The 9,163-nt window shown below is 54.1% G+C and overlaps 1 long non-coding RNA gene across 4 annotated transcripts; it reads right to left on the bottom strand.

Annotated features, from left to right (window-relative positions):
• Positions 1-686: 686 nt before the first annotated feature.
• Positions 687-9,153, bottom strand: LOC115308061. 4 transcript variants are annotated; one of them, XR_003916418.1, is made up of 6 exons: positions 9,010-9,153; positions 8,340-8,464; positions 7,889-8,018; positions 4,263-4,343; positions 3,234-3,275; positions 2,742-2,916 (listed from the first exon to the last, which is right to left on the bottom strand). It is a non-coding gene; the product is annotated as an uncharacterized LOC115308061 (long non-coding RNA). The 4 variants fall into 4 exon arrangements; XR_003916417.1 differs by lacking the exon at positions 4,263-4,343 and having other exon boundaries at positions 2,745-2,916; XR_003916419.1 differs by lacking the exons at positions 2,742-2,916; positions 3,234-3,275; positions 4,263-4,343 and adding an exon at positions 687-798.
• Positions 9,154-9,163: the final 10 nt, after the last annotated feature.

The following is a 9,163-nucleotide window of genomic DNA, read 5'->3' as shown; positions in this document are numbered from 1 at the left end:
GGGTCTGTCTCAGAGAACTGGGCCAGCCCTGAGCTACTCCCAGGTGCCAGCAGTGCTTTGGGGAGGGGCAGGACAACACCCCACTTCTGCTCGGAAACATTCCAGATGAGGAAAAGCCACTTCCCTTCTCTCTCTCTGACCCAGAACCAAAGCAGTCCTGCGGGACAACACGGACTATGCACGGAAGGCCCGAGTCAGTGGGGGGAAAAACCCTAAACAAACCAAACCACCCCAAATTTCAAGATAAAAACAGGCTGCTTCCTTAACAGGAGCACACCAAACTCATTGAAGCCAGAGAGGAAATTACAAACAAACAAACAAAAGACCCAAAAAGATGCTTTGCACTGATACACTCTCTGGTTGATCATTCCAAAGGAAATTCTCCACAGATCAGAAGCAAGTACCAATACTTTGTCCTCGATTGAAAATTAATGACTTGAGGGGCTGGACATGTCCAGTGAGGGTTCAGGGTCTGGTGGGTCCTTTATGGCTGATCCTGACCGGCCCAGGCCAAACCCAACCACCCCCCTGGCTGCTCCATCCCAGACCTGGGGGCAACATTCAGACAGTTTGGAAATACTGCCCTTCCCTGCTGCTCCCTCCTTCCTTACACATCCAGTGCCCAGGGAGCAAATGCCAACACCAGGAGGAGAGAAAGGTGTCCCTGTGACTTACCCCACCCCACGGGCAGCACCAGGAGCCCCCAGCCCGGCCGGCGGGGCTGCAGCCTCTTGCCTTTGGCTGCTCCCAGCCCAGGGCACTTGGCAGAGCTGGGCTGGATCAGGGCTTTGGCCTGGCCTGGAAGAGAGGAGAACAAGGCAATTAAGGGCACTGGGCAAGTCAAAGGCTCCTGCCCTTCACCCTTCTGTTCAGTTGCTCACTAGAGTTTTAACCATGAAAAATCCAGGGGGGACAACAAATGAAACGTGGCCTTTTCCAGCATTTTTATTCCTACCTGTTTCAGGCACTAAAAGGAGGCTCATCTTGCATTCCTTGCCCCATTTGAACAGAACCCTTTTCATTCCAAACCCCCCTTGGGAGTCAGTCAATCCTCTGCCATTGGACTTTGGACAGAGACACCTGGGACGATGGAGCCCAGGAAATGAGGGAGAGAAACCTGACAGGGAAAGGATTCGAGGCACTCCAGAACTCAGAAATGTGTTCATGCCTTGCCAGCCCACCCCAATTCTGTGCCACCCACCTGAGCTGGGCAGGTGAGGCCAAGGCTCCCCTTCCTGCTGCCAATCACTGTCCCAGCACACGGACCCCCGTGCTGGGCAGCACTTGGAAAAACTTGGGAAAGGCAAAAGGAAAATGGCACTGCCTGTCAGAAAACATGTCTGTGAACAAACCTTCTGGACAAATGTAATCCCATCCCTCTGCTCCAATAAACCCAGGGCAGGCAGGTCTCTCCAGCCCAGGGAGAACAGGAAGGAGAACTGCAGGAACACAGGCAGGCACGGGCAGCTCTTGGCACTGATTCCCTGCAGACCTCTCTGCACTTGGGGCTCTTGGCACCTCATTTTTAAAGAATTGGGGGGCAGCAGCCCAGGAATGCCCCTCAAAAACAGGGGCCTGGGCAGCTGGAGATTAGAGGAGGGGAGTTGTGAGGGGAGACACGGAGAGAGAACAGGACCGGGGGTTGTTTGGGAACAGGCTGTGTGTCCAGCAGGGAGGGGAACTGGAAACACGGGAGGCTGGAGGGAGGCAGGGGGGGAGCACGGGCCTGCCTTGGATGGATCCTTTTTCCCTTGGCTCAGGGGCCTCAGCTCCACCCTGTCTGAGAGCAGCAGGGAACTGCTGCAGGGGAAGAGTTCCTTTAGGCACAAGGCAGTGATGCAGCCACTGGAGCAGGGGAGAGGAACTGACACCAAAATGACACAGTCACCACTGAAAGGGACTTTATTGAGCTGCAACACAAACACCTTCACAGCAGGCCAGGGCAAGGGGTGCCCACAGCACCACCAACACAGCAGCTGGGCGTGCAGGAACACCATCTACTCAAGTTATGGAGCCAGGGGCTGACAGTTGGGATCCATCCGAAAGATGCACTCAGGCAGCAGGGCCAAGTCCTGCCCAGTCACTGCAGACAGTTCAGCCCCAGCAGCAGTGGCATTTTCTGCCTCTCCCTCCACTATCATTTGGGACCCAACAGTTCAATGCTGGGGAATTTTAGCTTCATCAATGTTTTACAAAGTTGTGCTTCCTGAGAACTGGTGCATTTTTGAGTATTCCTGACTCTTCCAGGGCTGCACTTGCCAGGATCCTTTGGGCCTGGTGTTTTGCTGACAGACAGGGCACTCCAGGAAACAACTTCCCCCCACTCATGGAATAATAGGAACAGCTTAAACAAACCCACTCCAACACCTGGGACACAGATTTAGGGGATACAAAAGGAAATGAGCAAGGCATCCCCTCCTGACTGCCCCAGAGACAGAACTGTGGCTCAGCAGAAATGCCTCCCCCACGGCCCCCTCCGCTCCCCCCCAGCCCACACGGCAGCCCCGGGGCAGCCGATCCCGCAGGCTCCGGCCCCGGGACAATTCCTGCGGGTGCCTCCACCCCAGGGGAGGCTGCGGGGCGGCTCCAAGGGGGTCCCGCTGGCCAGGCTGTGCCCAACAAAGCCGGCTTTAGGCCAGGCCTGGCACTGTGGGGCCGTGGGCACGGGCAGGTTCCGTGAGCTCCCCGTTGGCCACCCCTGGAGCGCTGGGCAGGCGCCCCGGCGGGGCCAAGGCTGGAGGGCACGGAACAGCTGCACACACCTTGGCTGCCTTGGCCCAGCACACACCCACTGCACCTGCAGCCTTTAGCCAGGGCCCCTGAGCACACCCAGCCCTTACCCTGCTCCTCAGGGCCAGCAGCCCCGGGGCTCCATTCTCAGGGAACTTCTCATCCTTTCCTTCGGTCCTTTGATCCCTGGGCAGGGCAGAGACACGGGAGAAACAACTTCTTAGAATTGATCCCAGAGACAACAACTGCATATTTTTCATAAAATCAGTATAATTACTGATTTAACCAGGGGATGGATTAAAGTGTTCACAAACTTTGTAGCAGATGGTGAGAATCCTGTAAATATGTCCCACCAGTGGTGAGCAGGGACTTGTTCTACCTGATGCCCAAAGGTCACTAATTGACCCCTATAGTTACTGTTTGCATTTGGTGATCAAGTCTTATTATTGCCCTGCAAATTTGAAATTTGTGTTTACATCCAAAGAAACCCCTGGTTTACTTACATTGAAGTGGGTTATTTTTCCAGCACGATATCAGTTGGTGCACTGCAGCAATTCAGGAGACAAAATCCAGTTAATTTTTGCAGTCCAGGATGTGAATACAGCCCTCCAGAGCAGTTCACTGGTACTCATTAAGTCCTTCTGTGCCTCATTTCTTTGTAGTACAATATACACACCATGTCATGTGCACTCAGCCCAGTTCCTAAGTTACTGGTGTTCCCCTGTGCACAACAATTACATCTTGGGGAACCATTAGAGAGCTGCCCAAACTCCCCATCACATTCTGGAGTGAAAGGGGGGGTAAATACAGTGGGCATCCCTTGTGCTCCTAAATTCAGCACTCGGGATACACCTGGCCCAGCTCTTTGCCATTGGTTACCAAACAATTCCATGTCTCCACTGCCTACAAATCCAATACCAGCTCCTGTTCCTCCCAGCCCCGTGTCCCCCCAGCCTCGCTGCCTGGGCCAAGATGGGAGCACTGGAATCAGAGTGGGGAAAGGAATTCTGTTATCCTGATGATGTTGGGCTGCAGGACACAGGCAGCAGGTACCCAACAGTTGGACCAATACTCGCCTCGGGAGGATGATGCCCAACTGTGCCATCCCCTGCCCAAGCTGATCCCTTTGCTCTTTTGGCAGCACTGACCCAGAACAGCCCAGCAGGCAGAGCCCAGGGCACGGCCCTGCTGCTGTGACACTGTGGCTGGGACTGGCACCGCTCACCCAGGGGGACAACGATGCCAGGGAGACCCCCCGGAGCCAGCACCATAAGGGAAACTCCAGCCCTGCATGGCCACAGTGCTCCCAGCCCCTGGAATCACATCCATCCAATCCCACCGAGGGCACCAACAGCCGCCCCCACAATGAGCCCGACAGCCCCCGGCCCTGCCAGAGAGTGCCCCGGGCACAAAGGGAGACTGACCCCTGGGCAAGGGCCACTTGCTTCCCGGGTCACCTTGGCCTGGGGGCCTGTTTGGGAGCTGCTTTTCCATCTCCATCCAAGTCAAACCAAGTCACCCCACCCAGGCACCTTTTCCAGGGCACTGCCCGGGCCAACAGCATCGCCCAGAGGGACCACAAGGGCTCTGAGGATGGCCAGGATCCACAGTTTCTGTAAGATATCAAGCTACAACATGGCAATATCATTCCCTCCACTAACATTTATTCACACAAACATATTCCCATTTTCCTTGTCTGCATTTAATCACTAATCCCGTGATGGTGGCACTTGGGAGCCAAGTAGCCAAACCACTGCCAACTGACCCCAAATCCCTACAAACCTGACACTGCCCTAGTTCTTCCTGTTTCATTCCCACAGGTACAGTGTCTCACTCAGCACATGGACTACTTTTGCCTCCCCCCTTTGTGACTTCAAACTCCCTCTGGCACGGGTTATAAGCTCCTGCTTTCCCAAAGTGCTTCCCACTGACAGATGGGGCTGACCCAGCAGTGAGCCATGCATGCTCCCCCTCTGCTCCCAGCACTTGCTCTGGGGCTTTTCCCCATTTCCCAGTGATTTGTGCTCACTGTCCAGGGGATCTACACTTGTTGCTTCAACCACAGGGCCGGTGGCAACTCCCTCCCGAGGCCTCGCTCCTGCCCCGGCCCTGCTCTGGCTCTGGCTTGGATCCACCATCTCCAGTCCATGGTGCTGCCTTCCTGAGCAGGGCCTGGCCTGGGCACCCTGGAGGAGCTTTGTACCCACGGCCTTCTGGGCATTTCAGGCCCTCTTATCATTTGTTGAGTTGCCACTAAAGCCCAAGAACATACTCAGAGCCACTTCTCCAACGGGGGCTACCTTGGGCTGGCTTCCAGTAACTTCCTATTCCCAAATCCTAAGGGCACTGTAACAGTTCATTAGGATACATGCCCAGAATAAAGACAAGTGCCACAAACATTCAAACACACAAAATACCTTTATTGCAGTGAGAATAATAATAATAATAATAATAATAATAATAATAAACTTAGCAAAGAGAATCAAAAGTTAATAAAGGATACGAGTGAACTGCCTTATTGTGTGGCATTAAAACAAATACTAAGAACAGCATTCAATACAGTATAATACTAACTAGTAAAAAGGGAGTTAAAGGGATACCAAAAAGGATCTTAACACAATATTATGGATAACTATTAACACGATATTTGGTTAGTAAAAGGGGAAATTAAAGGGGAAATATTATGAACACTAAATAAAGGGTATTAAAGGAACACTGAAGGATATTTAAAGCCTTCTTTCTCTGTTGCCTCCTCTCACTAACCCGTGCCCACCCCCCAGCCAGGCAGGGCTGTCAGGATGTGCAGCAGCTGGTCGGTGCCCATCCCTTGGCGGGCGTCCCCGCGGAGCAGCACAGGCTCGGTGGCAGGATGAGGATCGCTCAGCTCAGCAGTCCTGACAGCCCATTTGATCAGCTCCACCTTACACCACGTGGGGCCAGGACGCAGTGTAAGGGGAGGCCTGAATGGCAGCCAAACCCCGCCTGAGCATTGCCTGATGGCAACAGTCTGGGCCTGCCCTACTTGGAGGGCAAGGGGCCAGCGACCCCTGCCCACATCATCCTCCTCTCACCATCATCCTTCTCACCCCTGGCTATGACCTCTAACATTGTGTTTCAAGGGTAGATGTACCTACCTTGCAAGATGGAGCAGAACCAAGGAAGAACTCAGCTCTGGTAACAGGGGATATCAGGCTGACTTGCTGAAAAGCACAATGGACCTTACAATTAGCTTGTGCCATGAAGTCAAATTGTACCACACTCTAGCTGGTTTCACATCCTAATATGATTTCTTTCTCACACCTCTATGCTCCATTGATCATCTAATTCAAAAGTACCCCCCTTACACTACCCTACTTCTGCCAGAGGCTCCAATTGGCATCATTATCACTGGCAGGAACCTTCAGTCCCCCCTCTCCAGCTCATATTGGCCACAGGTCCAGAGCCTGTTGAATTGCTCCCTGAGCTGGTTCCAACCCTCCCTGCTGCTCATTTCCCACTCAAACTCACAGATCTGTCCTGGGACTTCATGGCCCAGGCCAAGGATTGGTCCCAAAGGAGGACCTTGTTGTCACCAAAAGCCAAACCAACCAATAAACTGCTGGGCTGCCACCTTGCTCTGGGGGTGACAGAGCCTGAAGTCTCCTGCCTAGTCCTGGGCAATACTTCCTGGGGACCACAGCACCACTGAGTTCCTAAAAATATCACAGCTTGGGCAGGTGCTTGGATTTTGTCTGGATTAACTCCCCCCTTCCTTTCCAGGTGCTGCCCTACTCATTGTAATGGTGCTTGTACTCCCTGAGCCATTCCCTCCCCCATCCAACCATCCCTTGTGCCCTCTCTGACAAGGACAGTGGGTCCAGGTGTTCTGCCACGCTCCCAGGGCACAGGGGGGGACTGTGGAGCCACCCTCGAGGGGGGAAACGTGCCCTGCCTGCCCTGCCCAGGGAAAGGGAACTGCCCCAGTGCTCCCCAGCACAAGGCACCCTTGGAAATATCCACTGCAATGGGACACTCAGGGACAGCAACAAGCACTGCACGAGGCTGCTCTGGCACAGGGCCAATTTTAGCCTCAGCTTTTCTCTGGACCACTTCACTTTGTTTGCCACCTCATCCTGCAGTCAGAACTTGCTGTCCTTGCAACCTTTCAGGGTGACCATAAATGACAGAGGCCTCTGCTCCAGCACCCACAAGGGCCTGATCCATCTGACAGGATCCATTTTTCCAGGGAATTCAAAGCTCCACCTGAGGACTAGGGTCTTTTCTCACCCATCCCTGTGCTGCAGCTTGGCCTCCATCTCCCTGTGCTTTCAGTTCCCTGCATGGTTGAACACTGGCAGCCCTGGCCCTGGGCGGAGCTCGGCATCCTGATCCCATCCCTCCTGGCCCCCGGAACCGCTGACTCAGCAATGGGGGGCCCTCCATTGCCAAGGGCACGGGCCCGGCGGGGCTCACGGGGGGAGCAGGAGGGCGAAGGCTCCAGCCCTGCTGCTACAACCTTCCACCACTACAGCCAACAGAGGAGCCTCTCCAGCCCTGCCTCCCAAGGCATCCTCAACAAACCCAGCCCAGCTCCACAGGACAAACTGCTCCCTGTCTGCCCAGGCCAGTCTAATCCCAGAGGCTCCCAGGTCATGCAGGACAACTGCCCAGGGGATGAGAGACTCCAGTCCATCTCTTCCTAGCACAGGTTTGGGTGAGTTTGGCAAAGAGGGAAACTGAAGAATTACCCAATGTTTTCCCAGCCACAAGAAGGCCTCATTTCTAAAGGCAGGGGGATCTTGCCTGTGTCCCAGACTGGTCCGAGGATCTGAGGCCCTTCCCGAGAAAATCTCGGTGCCGGCGTGAAGGGCCAGAGATCCCTTGGAGCCACGGGAGAGCAGGCACAGAGTCCCTCCTGGGGGGCAATTTGCCTGCCTGAACTCAGCTCTTCAAAGAAGCCTCTAAGACTCATCTGGTGAGGTTTAGAAGCCAGGCATTCCTTGCTTACAACACCCTGCCATGATCCCAGCCCAACAGGAGTCCTGGCAATCAGCTCCCAAAGGGCACACCCACCCTTAGAAGGTTTCCAAGGGGATTCACTGAGGGCCTTCCCAGGCCTGCTCTGTCTGGAGCCCTCCAAGTCCTCAGTGCCTGCCTGAGGAACCTCAACACAACTCACCTGCTTACACAGCAACTTGGTGCTGCTTGCCTGCTGCCTCACTTCCCTTCTTCCTTCTTTCTTCACCTCCCTTGCTTGGTCCCTTTACATCCCTGGGCTCAGCTCTGTGCACTTTCCAGGCTCCATCCCACTGCAAAAAGGATTAGCCCTTGTTACATCTCAACATGCACATATCATTCCCCATTTTTTCCTGACACTTGTCCTTTAAGCCAGTGTCCCATTACTTAAAGCACAGTTTGACTTCCCAGTGACAACAACAGCTACAGCCCTGAATCCTAACACAGGCTGAGACACAAACACGGATGGGAACTCTGAAGGATCCACTTTGTCCTGCTCACCAACCAAAAGGAGCTTTCTGAACTCAAGAATAACAGACCCCAGGTCCTTTTTCTGCAACTTTACCTGCTATAAATGTGACCCACCAGACCTGCAAAGGCCCTTCCCACTTCACCTGCAGGGCTGGCAGTGCCACCACTGGACACGGCCCCAGTGGCTGGGCAGGAACGGAGGGGCTGGGGCGTCCAATCCATCGGCCCAGGCGGCACCAGGAGTTCCTGCAGTTCCTGAGGGGAGAGCCTCAAGCCAACAAAGGGTTAGGGAGAGCATTTGAAACTTCAATATGTAGATCTCCTGGAAGATGGGGAGGTGGACAAGGCCTACTGGGGCAACAAGGACACACTCAAGGCTACCTATTCAAAGGATCTACCAGCACTCAAAAGCTATCACTGTCCTTCTGTCAGGGGGAACTCAGCAAACTCTCTTTGCCAAGAGCCTCCAGGAGGATTTCCAGCTTTTGGGGCTCTTTTTTAACTGTTCTTCACATCACTGCAGCTGGAACTATCACCTGCCCTACAGGGGGAACAGCCCACAAAGTTCACTTGTTCACAAAGTTCACTTGCATTAACACAAAGGGATGCCATTAACACAAAGTCCCTTCTCAGGGGGTCATTGCCTTTCTTTGCCCTCCCCACCAAAGATGCTTCCAACAGTTCTGAGAGGTCTGGCAGACCCAGAGTTCTCCTCAGGGAATGCTTCAGCTGCTTAAAGGCTGCCCTTGCACCATCTAGCCAAGGCAGCAAATGCTTTCAGGTTGTTCTGAAAAGTTGCCATAACAGTCTTACCACACATCCCGAGGGAGCAATGCAGAGTCCAGCCCATCCCACCATTCCCAGCAAGGCAGTTCATGGGCTGTCTGGGGCTCAGGGAGGAGTCACGGGGCTTCTCTTCTTCCTGCCCGATTTCCAGATTTTCTCCTGCAAAAGCAAAGCTTTCTTG

The sequence above is a fragment of the Manacus vitellinus genome, unplaced genomic scaffold (genome assembly GCF_001715985.3).
Source record: "Manacus vitellinus isolate BGI_N305 unplaced genomic scaffold, ASM171598v3 ctg7180002429202_pilon, whole genome shotgun sequence".
In the NCBI taxonomy this organism is placed as follows: Eukaryota; Metazoa; Chordata; class Aves; order Passeriformes; family Pipridae; genus Manacus; species Manacus vitellinus.
Note: the sequence above shows the minus strand (reverse complement) of the source record. Positions and strands in the feature narration are given on the sequence as shown.